Consider the following 19,749-nt stretch of genomic DNA (forward strand, 5'->3'; position numbering starts at 1 on the left):
ATTTGGAAAAAAAAAAACTAGGAGGATTTTTTATGCCCAAACTAATAATGGTTATACTGTGACATTAAGATTATATAGACTTATTTTTCTTTTTTCTAATTTCAAAGTTTCATTATAAGATTTATGAGACATAATTAAAATAATTAAACATATACCTTGAAAAATGGAAATAAGAGAAACTCTGATTTTCAGATAATAAAAGCATCTCAGAATTGAGAGGAACAAAGAGAAAATCTCATTCAACCTCTACCTCACTGAACATCTCCAATGACAATAAACACTTATCTTTGGTGGCCCATGTTTTTGTCAGATTGGATATTATTCAGTTCAGTTCAGTTGCTCAGCTGTGCCTGACTCTTTGCAACCCCATGAACCACAGCACGCCAGGCCTCCCCCTCCATCACCAACTCCGGGAGTCCACCCAAACCCATGCCCATCAAGTCAGTGATGCCATCCACTCATCTCATCCTCTGTAGTCCCCTTCTCCTCCTGCCCTCAATCTTTCACAGCATCAGGGTCTTTTCTTTTTTTAATATAAATTTATTTATTTTAATTAGAGGCTATTACTTTACAATATTGTATTGGTTTTGCCATACATCAATATGAATCTGCCACGGGTGTACCCGTGTTCCCCATCCTGAACCCCCCCTCCTACCTCCCTCCCCGTACCATCCCTCTGGGTCATCCCAGTGCACCAGCCCCAAGCATCCTGTATCATGCATTGAACCTGGACTGGCAATTCGTTTCACAAATGAGTGAGCCCTTTGCATCAGGTGGCCGAAGTATTGGAGTTTAAGCTTTAACATCAGTCCTTCCAAAGAACACCCAGGACTCATCTCCTTTAGGATGGACTGGTTGGATCTCCTTGCAGTCCAAGGGACTCTCAAGAGTCTTCTCCAACACCACAGTTCAAAAGTATCAATTCTTCGGTGCTCAGCTTTCTTCACAGTCCAACTCTCTCATCCATACATGATATTATAATTGCTATAAATGTATTATTTTGAGTCAAAATGTACCTCTTTATGATATCCAGGCTTTGTAGATATTTAAAAATAAATTATTTTTGAGGGTAATGAGTATGTTCATTTTCTGACTGTGCTGATGGCTTCTTGAGTGTGTGTTAAAATTTGTCAAATTTTACATTTTAAATATGCACAATTTATAAAATGTCAACTCTATCTCAATAAACCTATTTAAAAAATAGAAATATGGGAGAATCTGGGAAGTATAAAAAGAAGTACTCCTTCATGTTATCATACACTCACACAACTATTGGGATGTTGAGAAACCATCCGGTTCATGTCTTCAGGCAAGACCAAACTGAGAAGAACTTAAGAAATTGTTAAGCCCTTTCTCAAAACTCTTCAAAGAAACGTCTAACATTTTTTAACCTTTAATTTTTTTTCTAATATATAACTACTGAAAACTTCTACTCTAAACCAATCACCTCTTGTTTGTACTAAACAAGCATGGAGTCCAGTTGTTCTTATTGAGGTATCCTATACATTAATTAAATGTCACTGAAGCTCCTGAGAAACATGCCACAGAGATAAATTAGGCAACGCTTTTCCCTACATTATAAATCTAGAAAATAACCTTGCAGATCCTCTTTGCCATTCCCTTCAATTCAGATCAAGCATAATGCCTGAATAGATCATTTTTGGATCTCTCTCCTCTGGACCTCATCACTTCTCACCATCTTGCTGTACTTTCCAGAGGCATATGGAGCTCCAGAGCTGATGAGATAATAAAAATTCCATCAAAAGCCTCAGTCTATCCTGGTGAAGAATAACTTTACCATGTTTTCAGAGGCCCCTTTCTTCCCCAGCCAAACTAGATCCCTATGATAGGTCATCTGAGGAGGAAAAGAAGAGGGATGGGGAGAGGGTATCTTCCACCATTTCTGGTTCATGAGATATTATGACAAACTATCAATACCCTTGAGCATTTCTAAAGTGGTTTCTTAATTCTGTATATAACTTTATCTGTTACTTGATATTAATTTCTACCAGGTTCTTTCTTTGAAAAAGTGGCCCAGCATATTTGGTAGATTGGCTCAGTATTCTTTAGGCACTGGATTGATTAATTTGTGCATTACCCCATTTACTCACTCTTTTAATCAATTTGCGTTGGATATTTCCTAGGTATTACAAAATCTGCTATGCATAGTGTTGGTATAGTATATTGAGCAGGTCCAGGAGACAGAATGAACAGGTAAAACAGAAGTAAAAAACAGTACAAGTCAGAATAAGTGTTATGAAGGAAATAAGCAGAATGCCATAACAGCAAATAATGAATGTTCTGGGAGGGCTGATTTGGATAGGGTGGCTAGTTTGTCTAACCAGAAAATATTTAATTGACTCCTAAAGTATAAGAAGTTTGTTAAGGTAGGTATGTGGTTATTAAGAATTTTCTGGAAGAAATTATTCTCTTCCAGGGAAAGGCAATATGGTGCATTGGAAAAAGTACAGGCTTTGGGACTGAATGACACTGAGTTTGAATATTTGTTTAGCCAACTGTTTTCTGTGTAGCCATAGACATTTTGTTAACACTTACGAAGTTTGGTAGATAATAATACTTATTAGTATTTATTTTGGTGATTAAATGTATATTTCCTGTAACATTTCTATTATTTTTTATAAACATCAATTACCTATTTTCTCCTAAACAGAGGAATCATCTCTTAACATATGTATAAAGGAATCTGCAATAGTTTTAGGCATTAACAGTATGTTTTATAGATGCTAGGCACAAAAATAATTATCTTGATTTCATATGTGGAAAGTTGAAAGTTAGACAAGTTTAATGTTCCTCAATGCCACAATGACAGCACAGAGAGGGAGCCAAACTTTGTTCAGTACATCAGCTTCCAACTTGTTTTAACACACTATGTAGGACTGTCAGCAAGGTGAGGGCTGGGGCAGTGTCATATTCATCTTCGACTGTACTGTGATCAGCCTGGTATATAAGAGGATTGTGTTCTAAAACTAATAATATGATAGAAAACAGTGTGAGGATCCTCAGAAAACTAAAAGTAGAATTGCTCTATGATCCAGTAATTCCACTCCTGGGCATATACTCAGATAAAACTATAACTCAAAAAGATACATGTACCTCAGTGTTCATAGTAGCACTACTTACAGTAGCCAGGATATAGAAGCAACCTAAATGTCCATCAACAAACGAATGGATAAAGAAGAGCTGGTGCAAATATACAATGGAATGTTACTCAGTCATAAAAAAGAATGAAATAATGCCATTTTTAGTAACATGGGTGAACCTAGAGATAAACATACCAAATGAAGTGAGTCAAAGAGAAAGACAGATATTATAAATCACTTACATGTAGAATCTAAAATATGGCACAAATTGACCTATCTATGAAACAGAAACAGACTCACAGAGAACAGACTTGTGATTGCCAAGGAAGAGGGGAGTGAGGGAGGGAAGGACTGGGAGTTTGCAGTTAGCAGATGTAAACTATTATATACAGGATGGATAAACAACAAGGTCCTACTGTATAGCACAGGGAACTATATTCAGTATCTTGTACTAAACCATAATGGAAAAGAATATAAAAAAGAATATATGTGTATTACTGAGCCAGTCACTTAGCTGTACAGCAGACATTGGCACAACATTGTAAATCAATAATACTTCAATAAAAAATTAAATTATGAATTAAAAACCTAATAGTGCAAATACTCTTACCCCTTCTCCTCCTGGAATTATTACAAAAGCAAAAGGGAGGAAAATGCTGTACAAACTTCATTTTGAATAAAACCAGGGGACAAGTAATCCTCAGACTCCAAAATATATTTATATGCATTTGTATATATATATATATATATATATATATATACACACACACAGTATATTTATATATGTAAATATATAAGGAAGGAAGCTGAGACTGAGTATAAGTGTATAGGAGGGAGTGAACAGAAGCCCTTGGGAATGGTGAGAGGGAGTAATAATGGAAGCTCTCAGAAAATATCAGAAAGGAAGGGGCTTACTCAGATGTGCTAAAGCTATATAGATTGTGTATAACTGTAGGTACAGAAACTGGGTCTTCTGGCCTGGAGGCAGAAGCTCTCAGAAGTCCAGTCTGGGTCAGAGAAGCAGAAGAGCTGGGGCTACATGGATAATCCACAGATGCGCCATAACTGCAGGAAGCAATGTGTCTCTGTGGTAGCAGAGGAGGAGCCTTTGTTCTGTGAAGTCACTCTTGCAATCATTCCCCTCACCCCCTGCTGTAAACATGGACTGGAAGTAGCTGACCCTCAAGAATATAACCTACTTACCATGAGTAATAGAAAAGAAACAGGCATACAGACACCATACCAAAAAACAATGTATGATATAGCAGTAAATATTACCAATACCTGAAAATGCTCACCAGAAGAATGTTGCCTTGGACAAGGAAAACTGTGACTAATAGACATAACTGGTGCCTGCTCCGACCCCTTTGCACTCACAGTTCCTGAAAATGCTGTTGACTATTTGCTGCAAGCTCCTGTGGCTTCATGACAACTAATACAAGGTGGGCAAGGGTTTATGTCCCCAGAAGCAGCCCTCAATCAATAATAAACTCACCACTTTGGAAATGTGAGGGACAGTTCTGAGATGGGTTCTACATCTTATCATTCAACATTACCTGGGATCTTAATAGACTACCAGAATCTCAGATCTGCTGAACAAGTATCTGTTCTTCAAAAAGATCCCATGGTGATCTATGTGACTTTAAATAAAACTTGAGAATCCTTGTTATATACAGTCTCCTAGAGGACCCCAACAGGATTGGGACCTACTGTCCACAGCAGTAACCTGCCCATAAATGCACCTACTATTGGCTGCTGTCCTTTTGTCCTTTTCTTGTCTCAGTTTACCAGTCTCACACCAGTATTTCTTAGGATCCCCTCCCAAATAAACAACTTGCCTCATTGTCAGGAAGCATTTAACAGGAGGTTTCATGTGTGCTGTTTTGGATCTGTCAGGAGTCTTCTGTTCCTTATTAATTCCTGAATATTTAGGAATTAAGAGGAGAGGCAAACCTCTCCCAGGGCTGAGGGATCCAGGCATTTCCTTCATTAGGTTTTCAATACGATAAGTACCCTCTTCCTTCTTGTGAACCATACGGTGAAAGTGATTGTTTACAACTCTCTCTCTCTTTAATATGGATCGCCTATGTTTTGTAAGTCTGGAATTTTAATCTTCGTCTTTGCTGAGAATAACTACAGTATATATGCCCATGCCATGTTGATTAAAACACCTTTGCTCCATCAGAGCTTTGGTCCCCATGTCTGTCTTTCTCTCTCTCTCTCTCTCAGGCTATTTCTCTGGAGCACAGAGGCCCTCTGAGTTCACGTTCCTGCCCAGGATTCTAAGACCCTCTCGAGAAGGCACTCTGCGCCTTCACCCCATTGAGAGGGTGCCTGAGGCCTCCGTGAACAGAGCAAGCCGCATGCAGGGGCTTTATTGGCTTTCTGCGTAAACCAAGGGATATCAGCCTCTTTTAGGGCTTCCCTGGTGGTTCAGAGGTTAAAGCGTCTGCCTCCAATGCAGGAGACCCGGGTTCGATCCCTGGGCTGGGAAGATCCCCTGGAGAAGGAAATGGCAACCCACTCCAGTACTCTTGCCTGGAGAATCCCATGGACTGAGGAGCCTGGTGGGCTGCAGTCCACGGGGTCACAAAGAGTCGGACATGACTGAGTGACTTTACTTACTTACTTACTCTTTCCTTTACTTTCTCATTGGTTGACTAGACCACCTCAACACCTCATATCCTTATCTTAGAATCTATTTCTGAGGGAACTCAACCTATGATGGTTACTACACATTTTATCAAGAAATCAAAGAAAAGAAGGAAAGAAAGAAAGCAAGCAATTGCCACTTGGAAGAATAGTTGCAAAGAAGGAATGGTGGAACTCAGGGAAAAGATAACATGAGGCAGAATATCAAGTGAGTTGTCAGAACATGGGAGAGTATGAGAAGAAAAATGGCTGAATCACAGAAATAAAGATAGAATCAGGAGGAAAAAAGATCACAGGTATAATTATAGATACTAGAGTCAACAAGTGGGAGATAAATAGAAGACAGAAATGAAAACAGTCATCCTAATGAAGTTGAAATAAAAAAATTAAAAGAGATTAGAGAGAAAATAATAGTTATAGAAGACAGCCAAAATACACTGCAGTCCCAGGAGAAGAAAAACAGATTTTTAAATATTAAAAAACTTTCTTTAAACAAAAGATAATCTTTATATTGTTGGCTTGGAAAAAAAACTGACAGAATGGTTTGCATTAAAACATGTACTGGTAAATTTACCAGGCCTTAAAAATAAATGAAGGATCCAAATTGAATACCTTTACTAACATAGTCACACCTATACTTCAAATCAAAATTTGTAAGTACATTATGAAAATTCTTTTTTAGTACATCAGTTATAAAAATATATATATAAAAGAATCCATTGGACAATCAGGCAAAAAAAAAAAAATCAAGTCACTCAGGCAGGCCTCCGATTTCTCCATAGTATCAATCAAGGCCAAAAGACAAGGGTGAACTTCTACAAAATACACAAGGAACAAAAGTATGTGCTGAGAAAAACACTGTCTGACATAAATCATACCAATGTTTTCTTAGGTCAGTCTCCCAAGGCAATAGAAATAAAAGCAAAAATAAACAAATGGGACTTCGTCAAATTTACAAGCTTCTGTACAGCAAAGGAAACAGTAAACAAAATGAAAAGACAACCTACAGAACGGGAGAAAATATTTGCAAATTATATGAACAACAAGCGCTTAACTTCCAAAATATACAAACAACTCATACAACTCAACAAAACAAAAAAAATAAACAACCCAATTGAAAAAGTGGGCAGAAGACCTAAATTGACACTTCTCCAAAGAAGACATGCAGATGGCTAACAGGCACAAAAAACAATGCTCAACATTGCTAAACAATTGGAGAAATACAAATCAAAACTACAGTGAGGTATCACTTCATACCAGTCAGAATGACCATCATTAAAAAGTCTGCAAATAAATCCTGGAGAGGGTGTGGAGAAAAGGGAACCCTCCTACACTGTTGGTGGCAATGTATGTTGGTGTAACTACAGAAAAAATGGAGGCTTGGCAAAAAAGTAAAAGCAGAGTTGCTATATGATCCAGCAATCCCACTCCTGGGCACATAACCAGATAAAACTAAATTCAAAGAGATACATGGACGCTTATGTTCATAGCAGCACTCTTCACAATAGCCAAGACATGGAAACAGCCTAAATGTTCATCGACAGATGAATGGATAAAGATGCGGCACAACTAATGAGCCTGTGCTCTACAACTACTGAAGCCCATGTGCTCAAAAGCCTGTGCTCTGCAACAAAAGAAGCCGCCACAATGAGAAGCCTGTGCACTGCAACTAGAGAGTAACCCCTGCTCACTGCAACTGGGGAATGCCTGAGCAGAAACGAAGATCCAACACAGATGGTAATAATAAAAAGATGTGGCACGTATATACAGTAGAATACTACTCAGTCATAAAAAAGAGTGAAATAATGCCATTTGCAGCAACATGGATGCAACTGGAGATGATCATGCTCGGTAAAGTCAGTAAGAGAAAGACAAATATATATAATTTACATGAGGAATCTAAAATATGACACAGAGGAACCTCTCTACGAAACAGAGAACAGGCTTGTGGCTGCCAAGGGGGAGGAAGTTGGGGGGGAGAGATGGAATGGGAGATTGGGGTTAGCAGACGCAAGCTATTATATATGGAATGGATAAAGATCTGGACACCTCAGAAGGTCCAAGGATAAATGCTTCAATTGCAAGACAATTCTTGCTGAAAATGTGCTTTATAAAATTTTCTTCCATAGCTTTGTGAAGTTATCTAATGGGCCAAGAAAATTCACTGAGCTAGGGACCTGTAGGCACAAGAAGTTCCAAAGGATTCATTTGAGGCATCATATTGAACACATTAATCACCTAGATTGAGAGACACAAACTTTCCTCACTGATATATTCTATCAATATCAGTTCATATACTCGTATAGAAGAATTGGTTAGATACTCTTAAACTTCTCCAATGTAAGGACCCCTTTTTAGCCATCAAAACATTTTTAAGATCCACAAAGGTTGAAAAAATGCATTGCTGCAAATTAACACTATTGATTCCATAATGCTATAATCAGTTCAGTTCAGTTGCTCAGTTGTGTCTGACTCTTTGTGACCCCATGGACTGCAGCACGCCAGGCCTCCCTGACCATCACCAACTCCCAGAGCTTGGTCAAACTCATGTCCATTGAGTCGGCGATGCCATCCAGCCATCTCATCCTCTGTCATCCCCTTCTCCTCCCACCTTCAATCTTTCCCAGCAGTAGGGTCTTTTCCAATGAGTCAGTTCTTCACATCAGATAGCCAAAGTATTGGAGTTTCAGCTTCAGCATCAGTCCTTCCAATGAATATTCAGGACTGATTTCCTTTAGGATTGACTGGTTGGATCTCCTTGCAGTCCAGGGAACTCTCAAGAGTCTTCTCCAACACCATAGTTCCAAAGCATCAATCTTTCAGTGTTCAGCTTTCTTTATGGTCCAATGCTCACATCCATACATGACTACTGGAAAAACAATAGCTTTGACTATGTGGACCTTTGTCAACAAAGTAATGTCTCTGCCTTTCAATATGCTGTCTAGGTTGGTCATAGCTTTTCTTCCAAGGAGCAAGCATCTTTTAATTTCATGGCTGCAGTCACCGTCTGCAGTGGCTTTGGAGCCCCCCAAAATAAAGCCTCTCACTGTTTCCATTGTTTCCCCATCTATTTGCCATGAATGCCATGATCTTAGTTTTTTTGAATGTTGAGTTTTAAGCCAGCTGTTTCACTCTCGTCTTTCACTTTCATCAAGGGGCTCTAGTTTCTCTTCACCTTCTGCCATAAGGGTGGTATCATCTATGTATCTGAAGTTATTGATATTTCTCCTGGCAATCTTGATTCCAGCTTGTGCTTCATCTAGCCTGGCATTTTGCATGATGTACTCTGCATATAACTTAAATAAGCAGGGTGACAATATGTAGCCTTGACATACTCCTTTCCCAATTTGGAACCAGTACGTTGCTCCATATCCAGTTCTAACTGTTGCTTCTTGACCTGCATACAGATTTCTCAGGAGGCAGGTAAGGTGGTCTGATATTACCATCTCTTGAAGAATTTTCCACAGTTTGTTGTGATCTACACAGTCAAAGGTTTTGGAGTAATCAATAAAGCAGAAGTAGATGTTTTTCTGGAATTCCCTTGCTTTTTCAATGATCCAACAGATGTTGGCAATTTGATCTCTGGTTCCTCTGCCTTTTCTAAAACCAGCTTGAACCTCTGGAAGTTCATGGCTCATGCTCTGTTGAAGCCTGGCTTGGAGAATTTTGAGCATTACTGTGCTAGCATGTGAGATGAGTGCAATCGTGCAGTAGTTCGAACATTCTTGGCATTGCCCTCCTTTGGGATTGGAATGAAAACTGACCTTTTCTAGTCCTGTGACCACTGCTGAGCTTTCCAGATTTGTTGGCATATTGAGTGCAGCACTTTAACAGCATTATCTTTTAGGATTTGAAATAGCTCAACTGGAATTCCATCACCTCCACTAGCTTTGTTTGTAGTGATGCTTCCTGAGGTCCATTTGACTTCATACTCCAGGATGTCTGGCTCTAGGTGAGTGATCACACCATTGTGGTTAGCTGGGTCATGAGGATCTTTTTTGTATAGTTCTGTGTATTCTTGCCACCTCTTCTTAATATCTTCTGCTTCTGTTAGGTCCATACCGTTTCTGTCCTTTATCGAGCCCATCTTTGCATGAAATGTTCCCTTGGTATCTCTAATTTTCTGAAGAGATCTCTAGTCTTTCCCATTCTTTTGTTTTTCACTATTTCTTTGCATTGATAACTTAGGAAGGCTTTCTTATCTCTCCTTGCTATTCTTTGGAACTCTGCATTCAAATGGGTATGTCTTTCCTTTTCTCCTTTGCCTTTAGCTTCTCTTCTTTTCTCAGATATTTGTAAGGCCTCCTCAGACAACCATTTTGCCTTTTTGAATTTCTTTTCCTTGGGGATGGTCTTGATCACTACCTCCTGCACAATGTCATGAAGCTCCATCCATAGTTCTTCAGGCATTCTGTCTATCAGATCTAATCCCTTGAATCTACTTGTCACTTCCACTGTATAATCGTAAGGGATTTGATGTAGGTCATACCAGAATGGTCTAGAGGTTTTCTCTACATTTTTCAATTTAAGTCTGAATTTGGCAATAAGAAGTTCATGATCTGAGCCACAGTCAGCTCCCAGTCTTGCTTTTTCTGACTGAATAGAGCTTCTCCATCTTTGGCTGCAAAGAATATAATCAGTCTGATTTCAGTGTTGACCATTACAGGTCAGCAGTGGCCTGCCACAGGGGCTGGGGCTGTGGGTGCAGCTACCTGGGTCACACAGCCTATGGTGTAAGCCCTCTTGGAGAAGGTCATCATTAGCCCCACCATAGAGTTGCCAAGCAGACAACCCACAAACTGCAGAATAATTATACCAAAGAAATGTTTGCACTGTTAAGAAAGTTCTAGGACCCACAACAGATTTCCCAACCTGAGGATCTGGCAAAGGGACTGAGAAACCCCAGGGAATTTGACTTTGGAGGCAAGTGGGATTTGATTGCAGTACTTCCACAGGACTAGGGGAAAAGACTCTTGGAGGGCACAGACAAAACCTTGTTCACATCAGGACCCAGGAGAAAGGGGCAGTGATACCACAAGAGACTGACCCAGACTTGCCTGTGAGTGTCCAGGAGCCTCCAGTGGAGGGCATGGGTCAGCAGTGGCCTGACTTACTTACCCCAAGCAAGTGTATTAAGGAGAGCTAAGGAGACTTACTTACCCCAAGTAAGTGTTCTGAGGAGAGCTATGGAAAGCTAAGGGGACTGACTTACCCCAAGCAAGTGTTCTAAGGAGAGCTACAGAGACCTTGGAGAGATGAGGAGACTGAACCTCATGCAAATGTTTTAAGGAGAGCTAAGGAGACTTACTTAACCCGAGGAAACTGTTCTAAGGAGAGCTATGGAGAGCTAAATAGACTTACTTGCCCCAAGCAAGTGTTCTAAGGAGAGGTAAGGAGACTTATTTACCCAACAAGTGTTTAAGGAGAGCTAAGAACTAAGTAGACTTACTTACCCCAAACAAGTGTTTTAAGGAAAGCTAACAAGACTTACTTACCCCAGGCAAGTTTTCTAAGAAGAGCTAAGGAGAGCTTGGGGTTTCCCTGGTAGCTCAGCTGGTAAAAAATCCACCTGCAATGCAGGAGACCGTGATTCGATTCCTGGTTCAGGAAGATCTACTGGGCAGGAGAAGAAGGGGATGACCGAGGATGAGATGGCTGGATGGCATCACTGACTCGATGGACGCAAGTCTGAGTGAACTCCAGGAGTTGGTGATGGACAGGGAGGCCTGGCGTGCTGTGATTCATGGGGTCACAAAGAGTCGGACATGACTGAGCGACTGAACTGAACTGAACTGAACTGGAGAAGGGATAGGCCATCACCCCAGTGTCCTTGGCTGAATTGATGCTTTTGAACTGTGGTGTCGAAGAAGACTCTTCAGAATCTCTTGGACTGTAAGGAGATTCAACCAGTCAATCCTAAAGGAAATCAGTCCTGAATATTCATTGGATGGACTGATGCTGAAGGTGAAGCTCCAATACTTTGACCACCTGATGCAAAAACTGACTCATTGGAAAAGACCCTGATGCTGGGAAAGATTGAAGGCAGGAGGAGAATGGGATGACAGAGGATGAGGTCGTTAGATGGCATCACCAACTCGATGGACATAAGTTTGAGCAAGCTTCAGGAGTTGATGACGGACAGGGAAGCCTCGTGTGCTGCAGTCCATGGGGTCACAAAGAGTTTAACACAACTGAGTGAACTGAACTGAACTGAAGGAGAGCTAAGGAGACTTTCTTACCCCAAGCAAGTGTTCTCAAGAGAGCTAAGGAGACTTACTTACCCGACATAGTATGTTTTGGAGAGCTACAGAGAGCTCAAGAAACTTACTTACCCTGACATGGTATTCATAGGAGAGCCAAGGACAGCTAAGGAGACTTACTTGCTCTGTTCTAAGTCGCTTCAGTCATGTCCAACTCTTTGCAATCCTATGGACCGTACCCTGCCAGTCCGTAGGCTCCAGGAAAGAATACTGGAGTGGGTTGCCATGCCCTCCTCCAGGGGATCTTCCCAACTCAGAGACCCGCATCTCTTCTGTCTCTTGCACTGGCAAGCGAGTTCTTTACCATGAACACCACCTGGGAAGCCCATAAGGAGGGACAGAATAAAAAGCACAATCACAGCAAACTAATCAAACTGATCACATGGACCACAGCCTTGTCTAACTCATGAAAGTATGAGCCATGCCATATAGGGTCACCTAAGACAGACAGGTCACGGTGGAGAGTTCTGACAAACCGTGGTCCACTGGAGAAGGGAGTGGCAAACTGCTTCAATATTCTTGCCTTGAGAACCCCATGAACAGTATGAAAAGGCAAAAAGATATGACAATGAAAGATGAACTCCCCAGGTTGGTAGGTGCCCAATATGCTACTGGAGAAGAATGGAGAAATAACTCCAGAAAGAATGAAGAGGTGGAGCCAAAGTAAAAATAACACCTAGTTGTGGATGTGACTGGTGATGGAAGTCTGATGCTGTAAACAGCAAATTGCATAGGAACCTGGAATGCATGAATCAAGGTAAATTACAGGTAGTCAAGCAGGAGATGGCAAGAGTAAATATCAACACTTTAGGAATCGGTGAACTGAACTGGAGTGGAATAGATGAATTTAATTCAGATGACCATTATATCTACTACTGTGGGCAAGAATCCCTTAGAAGAAAAGGAGTAGCCCTCATAGTCAACAAGAGAGTCCAAAATGCAGTACTTGGGTGCGATCTCAAAAATGACAAAATGACCTCTGTTTGTTTCTAAGGCAAACCGTTCAACATCACAGTAATCCAAGTCTATGCCCCAACCAGTAATACCGAAGAAGCTGAAATTGAACAGTTCTATGAAGACCTACAAGACTTTCTAGAACTAACACTCTGAAAAGATGTCCGTTTCATCATAGGGGACTGGAATACAAAAGTAGGAAGTCAAGAGATAGCTGGAATAACAGGCAAATTTGGCCTTGAAGTACAAAATGAAGCAGGGCAAAGGCTAACAGAGTTTTGTGAAGAGAAGACACTGGTCATAGCAAACACCCTCTTCCAACAACACAAGAGAAGACTCTACACATGGACATCACCAGAGGGTCAAAATGCTATAATGGCCATCTGTTATTTTTACTGGTCAGCCCTTCTGTTGACTGAGGTCCTAATATACACCAGCTTTCTTATGGTGAAGCATCCCTTCTTTTCTACTTTCAATCCATCCATCTTGGATTATTTTGACTCAGTTCTTGTCTTCAGGGGTAGGTATGTGACTCAGACCTGGCCAATCAGAACATCCAATTTACTTGGCCGCAATAATTACCTCCAAGATGGACATGGACTAACCCAATTTGAAATAATCTTTGAATATTTGTTGGGATTGTTGAGAGGGAGACAGTCCCATTTTTTCCTGGATTACTGGGATTTGCCTATATAAGCCTTTTTAGCTATTGGCAACCATCTACATGATAATAAAGTACTCATGAGAATAAAGCTCAGTGACAGGGCATAAAGATGAGATATTTAAAGAGATGGAGTTCAATTTTCAGTTTCAATTTTTGGGCTCCTAGAACTATTCATGCCTGGACTTACTCATATATTTTTCAGATATATGAACCTCTAAATATAATTTTTAGTTTGAATTTGGTTTCTCTTACTCAAAAGTAGGAGTCTCTTCTAATATACATGCTTTGAGATGATATTTTATTTCATTAATCCCCAAGAGCTGACTGCTGTGTGTGCTGCAAGAAATATTTAAAATATTAGCACAAATATTCATGAGACATAGTGTTAAATGAGAAATTAACTTTCTGTGTGTATATCAACATGAAGACATCGCAATTAACCACCACAAGGGGTCAGAGATCTACAGGTTAGGAACCATTTTAATCTAAATTTTGGAGGGCATGTAGATAACAGACTAGGGCCTCATTTATACAACTAAAATGTAGAGTAGAAGATGATTATCTTAGAAATCTAGCGGGGTTTAACAAGCTAATCAACACTACGTTTTCTCTCTGTCAGCATAGTCTCAAAGTCAATGTGGCTTGCCTCTAAAAAAATATTCACTGTTTTTAGATATTTTACAGTGATTGAAAACATTCCAGGGAATGCACTACCATTTTATTTTAGCAGGGAGACTATTTAGAACTTTAATAAGGCTATAAGGTATTATTCAGTAAAGGAAGATAAGTTCATTCTCATGTCAACTTAGAAAAACCATGAGAATATATACACACAACTACAGCTATTTTTTCAGGCTATTTTTTATTACTTTGCAAATTTGTCAAGCTAATCTACTGCTTTCCAGGTGCCTTTAAATACATTATTTCACTTAATTCTAAAAGTAATTCTGTAAGGAAGTAAACTAGAAGTCATTGAGATTTTGTTGAGCTCTATTATGGGTGATGCATAAGCACACATACATGAATACATTTTAAGGTAGGGCAAATAAAGTAAGCATTATTATTACTATTTTATACATATGAAAATTAAGGCTCAAAAGATAAATGAGATATTCTACTTCACATATTTAATACAAAGCAAAGCTTGAATTAATACAAAATTTTCAGGACTCAAGACCCTCTCTATTTTTGACCCTATTTTTTTTACTTTTAACAGACCTAAGAAGGATCTATATGTCTGAAGCAGAATGAATGAGCGTAGCTTCATCTGGTTGATGAGTGCTGAAGACCGGCATATCTGAATTTCTTGCCTCCATGTTGACCTGAATTATTGAAAACAATCACCTGATGTGAAGAACTGACTCACTGGAAAAGACCCTGATGCTGGGAAAGACTGAGGGCAGGAGGAGAAGTGGACGACAGAGGATGAGATGGCTGGATGGCATCACTGACTCGATGGATGAGTTTGAGTGAACTCCTGGAGCTGGTGATGGCCAGGGAGGCCTGGTGTGCTGCAGTCCATGGGGTCGCAAAGAGTCAGACACAACTGAGTGACTGAACTGAACTGAATACCTACCATATTAATTAATGTTTCCTAACCTGGTGCTTTTGTCATTATTTCTGTCTTCCACTCTTTTCTCTCCTTTTGTAGTTTTAATTCAGCGTCTTATATGATTCCATGTGCTCTATCTCAGCATATCAGCTACACTTCTTTTGAAAACTTTTTAGTGGTCATCCTACAATGTGCAGCATCTTTCAACTAACCCAGGTCCATTTTCAAATAACATTATACTACTTCAATGTAGTGTTAGTACTTTAGAATAACAAAATAATCCTAATTACTCCCTTCTGTCCCTTGTATCACTGTCCTCATTCATATCATATATGCATACATACATACATATATGTATGTATACATTGCTATATGTACTTCATATTATTTTAAACAAACTTATATGTTAGAGCAATTAAGAATCAGAAAATAGTTTTTTTTTATTTTTGTTCAGTTCAGTTGCTCAGTCACGTCCGACTCTTTGTGACCCATGGACTGCAGCATGCCAGGCCTCCCTGTCTATCACCAATTCCCGGAGCTTGCTCAAATTCATGTCCATTGAGTCAGTGATGCCATCCAACCGTCTCATCCTCTGTCATCCCCTTCTCCTCCTGTCTTCAATCTTTCCCAACATAAGGGTCTTTTCTAATGAGTCCGTTCTTCCCATAAGGTGGCCAAAGTATTGGTGCTTCAGCTTCAGCAACAGTTCTTCTGATGAATATTCAGGACTGATCTTTAGGATGGACTGGTTGGATCTCCTTGCAGTCCAAGGGACACTCAAGAGTCTTCCCCAACATCACAGTTCAAAAGCATCAATTCTTTGACTTTTCTTTTTTTTTTTCTTTTTTTAAAAAAAATCTTTAATTCTTACATGCGTTCCCAAACATGAACCCCCCTAACCTTCATCTTTTTGAATTTTACCATCACTTATTCCTTCTTCAGTGTTCTTCCTTTCTGTATGTAGATCTGAGTTTCTGACCTGTATTATTTCCTTTCTCTCTAAAAAACTGTAAACTTTTTTTTTTTTTTTTTTTTGGCAAGGCAGGTCTACTGGCAACACATTCCTTCAAGTTTTGTCTGAGAAAATCTAGTTCTATCTAATTTTGGGGGGATAGTTTTGCCAAATAGACTATTCTAGATTTTTTTTCTCTCAACACTTTAAATGTTTTACTCCACCTTCTCTTTGTGTGCATAGCTTCTGAGGAGAAGTTAGACATAATTTTTATCTTTGTTCTTCTATAGGTAAGTAATTTTCCCCCCTCTGGCTTCTTTTAAGATTTTATCTTTATTTTTGATATTCTGTACTTTGAAGATGATATACCCAGGTGTAGTTCTGTTGGCATTTATCCTGCTTGGTGTTCTCTTAGCTTCCTGGATCTATGGTTTAGTATTTGACATTAACTGGGGAAAAATTCTCACTCAACACTGTTTAAAATATTTCTTACGTTCCTTTCTCTCTTTCTTCCTCCTTCTGGCATTATGGATGTTACACCTTTGGTAGTTTTCACACAGTCCTTGGACGGGCAAGCATTCTATAGTCCTATGATCAAGTCTCAGTCTTTTAGTGAGCCTGTGCCTCTGGACTGTGAGTTTCAAAATGCTTCTCTCTTTTTCCTCTCCTCCTATGTAGAGCAAGAGGGTTAGAGTGTGCCAGAGTTGGGTATTTCCCTTCTCCCATGTGGAAGACTAGAGCCAGCTGATGTTGGGTATTTCCCTTCCCTACATCAGTTAGCTTCTGATAATACTCCAGCAAGTCAGGCTCTGATTAACTATTGAGTAAAGGCCTTATTAAGAAGAACAATACACTCTGGCATATTTCAAAATGTTTCCTTTTCCCCTTCCTCCACCAGAAGCAGGGCTGGACAAGGGGGACAGGTGCAGGATTTTCTCCAGTATTTATTGTGTGAACCTGGTCTACCTCCTGGAAATAAATATCATATTGGGTGGCCCCCTTATTATTTGGCTCCTCTCCAGTTTTTAACTCTCAGAGTTGCCCACACTGAGCCTCCATCAATTCATCAATTACAGGTCAGGTTTTCCAAAGCTGCCATCAGTTCTCATGGCAGTTTCTACTTGTGAGTCTCTGCCCCAGTAAGCGTTGACTTCCTGCATTCGCTGGTCTGTCTCTTCAATCTTGAGGGCAGGGATTTGTCCTATGTTCTTTTCTCTCTTCAGAGAAGGCAGTGGCACCCCACTCCAGTACTCTTGCCCGGAAAATCCCATGGACGGAGGAGCCTGGTGGGCTGCAGTCCATGGGGTCACTAAGAGTCGAACACCACTAAGCGACTTCACTTTCACTTTTCACTTTCATGCATTGGAGAAGGAAATGGCAACCCACTCCAGTGTTCTTGCCTGGAGAATCCCAGGGACTCTAAGAGCAGTCACTGATATTTCAAGTCTGTTGAGCTTTTCACTTGTTGTTAGGATAAAGTGGTGACTTCAAAGCTCTTTACATGTGGAACTTAATAATCGAAGTCATGTCTCTTTATGGCTCTTGAATCTGGTCCCTCCTTTCCATCTCCCTTGCTGATGCCCTGGTTTGAAATTTCATTACTGGATTATTATTATAGCCATCATGTTTGTGTCCATCTTAAGTCTCTCTATTTCCTCTATTGCAGCTTCACATCACTTCCAAATTAATCTAAAATTCAACTGACATAATGTGATTTCCTCACTCTGAAGTGTTCTCATTAATTATCTCGTACAAATCCGCATCCTTCACCCTGACACTCAAGGTCATCCATTCTTTGTTCTACACTTAGCTTTTCAGATATTCTCTCACTGCTCTCTTCACTCCCAGGGGAACTGGACTCTCTGCCTCTTCTTGGAGATCCTTGCTGCTGTTGCATCACTTCAGTCATGTCTGACTCTGTGCGACCCCATAGATGGCAGCTCACCAGGCTCCCCCGTCCCTGGGATTCTCTAGGCAAGAACACTGGAGTGGGTTGCCATTTCCTTCTCCAATGCATGAAAGTGAAAAGTGAAAGGGAAGTCGCTCAGTCGTTGGTCCTATGTTTATTCCATTTGCTGTTACTAGAATGCCTTCACATCCCCAGTCCTGGTTGGTTCTGAAGTTACGTCTTCCTTTCCTGAGCATTGCTGGCACTTTCAGCAACTTTCTAAGATAGGTCTCTCATTATTCTGTACATTTATATTACTTGTGTACATCTCCTATTGTCCCTGCTAGATTGGGAGTTCCCTGAGGAAAGGGGTCATTTATATTTGTAATCCTCATAAGGGCCTGTTATATTTAGTTTATACTTTTTTGAATGAAAAGTGATTAAATCTCAGGTTTGTTTTGTTTCTCTTAAGGTGACTGGAAAATTAGAGAATAGCTGTGGGTGTGTTCATTTTGACCTCTGTTTTGAACCTCTTGCTAAACACTAACTTAATTAGGATTGTGGGTAGTTTAGGAATAGGAGAATGTCTTTCTTTGTTCTTTGTGCTCTTAAGGCACAGTTGGGAGCTGTTTTTAAAGCAGAGAGATAGAAAGCAGAGTTCTCTAATATTTTTAAAATTTAGATAGTTACAGTATCAATCCTTTCTGGAGGTGACAGAGTATCCCACTATAGTACTGTATCTGAAAGGGCTGTTAGATGAAACTAATCTTTTCTAAACTCAAACTGACATGGGAACAGTTAAGTCTGATTTGTGAGCTACTGAAGTGTCATCTTTTATTCTTCTCAAAGACCTTAACAACTTGAAGGTGAGAACAAAGAGAAGGTAAGAAATGGAGACTCATTTATTTTTCCTGATGTAGAAATGGATGTTCATCAAAATCTTCTTCGGAATGACTTGCAATGATACAATTGATGGGCCATAAAAATGTTCACTGGGTTTTGACATATTGGGTCACGTTTTAATTTTACTTCTGGTGGATTTGGCAATTTTGCTCTCTTTCTGTGGAAGGGAGTGTGCCCCACTACTTAATGATGGTGGTATTAATGACCATTCACTTGTACCACAATCTGCCATAATTTTCCCACTTTATTTTACTCTGAGTGGATGAATTCTATCCCACATTTTGTTTATTCAAAGTGTATTCTCCACTCAGGGACCAGAAGGGAGAAAAACTCAATTCATAAGCTCTTCTAAGAACTGAAACATTTTCCCACTTCTGATAGAACTGAGTAGTGCTCTGAGTTCCAGAAAATGAAAACAGGAAAAACCCCAGAGAGTATGAAAAAATATTTATTATGCTTTTTTATTGTAACCATATGATGGAGGTCATTAGTATTTTCTTACTATTTCAAAGATAAGTACCACAAGAAGATTTTTTTTTTTTTTTGGTATCTACTTTTCCTGTTTTTTTTTTTCTTTCATTTATCCATCAAATAGTCTCTGAAGTGCTTCTGCATTCCAGGTAGAGTTCTGGGTGCTGGAAGTCAATAGTGGGTTCTTAATTGATGAGTTGCCATTCACACTCAGAGAAGGTGATGGCACCCCACTCCAGTACTCTTGCCTGGAAAATCCCATGGATGGAGGAGCCTGGTAGGCTGAAGTCCATGAGGTTGCTAAGGGTTGGGCATGACTGAGCGACTTCACTTTCACTTTTCACTTTCATGC

The sequence above is a fragment of the Capra hircus genome (genome assembly GCF_001704415.2).
Source record: "Capra hircus breed San Clemente chromosome X unlocalized genomic scaffold, ASM170441v1, whole genome shotgun sequence".
NCBI classification, from domain to species: domain Eukaryota; kingdom Metazoa; phylum Chordata; class Mammalia; order Artiodactyla; family Bovidae; genus Capra; species Capra hircus.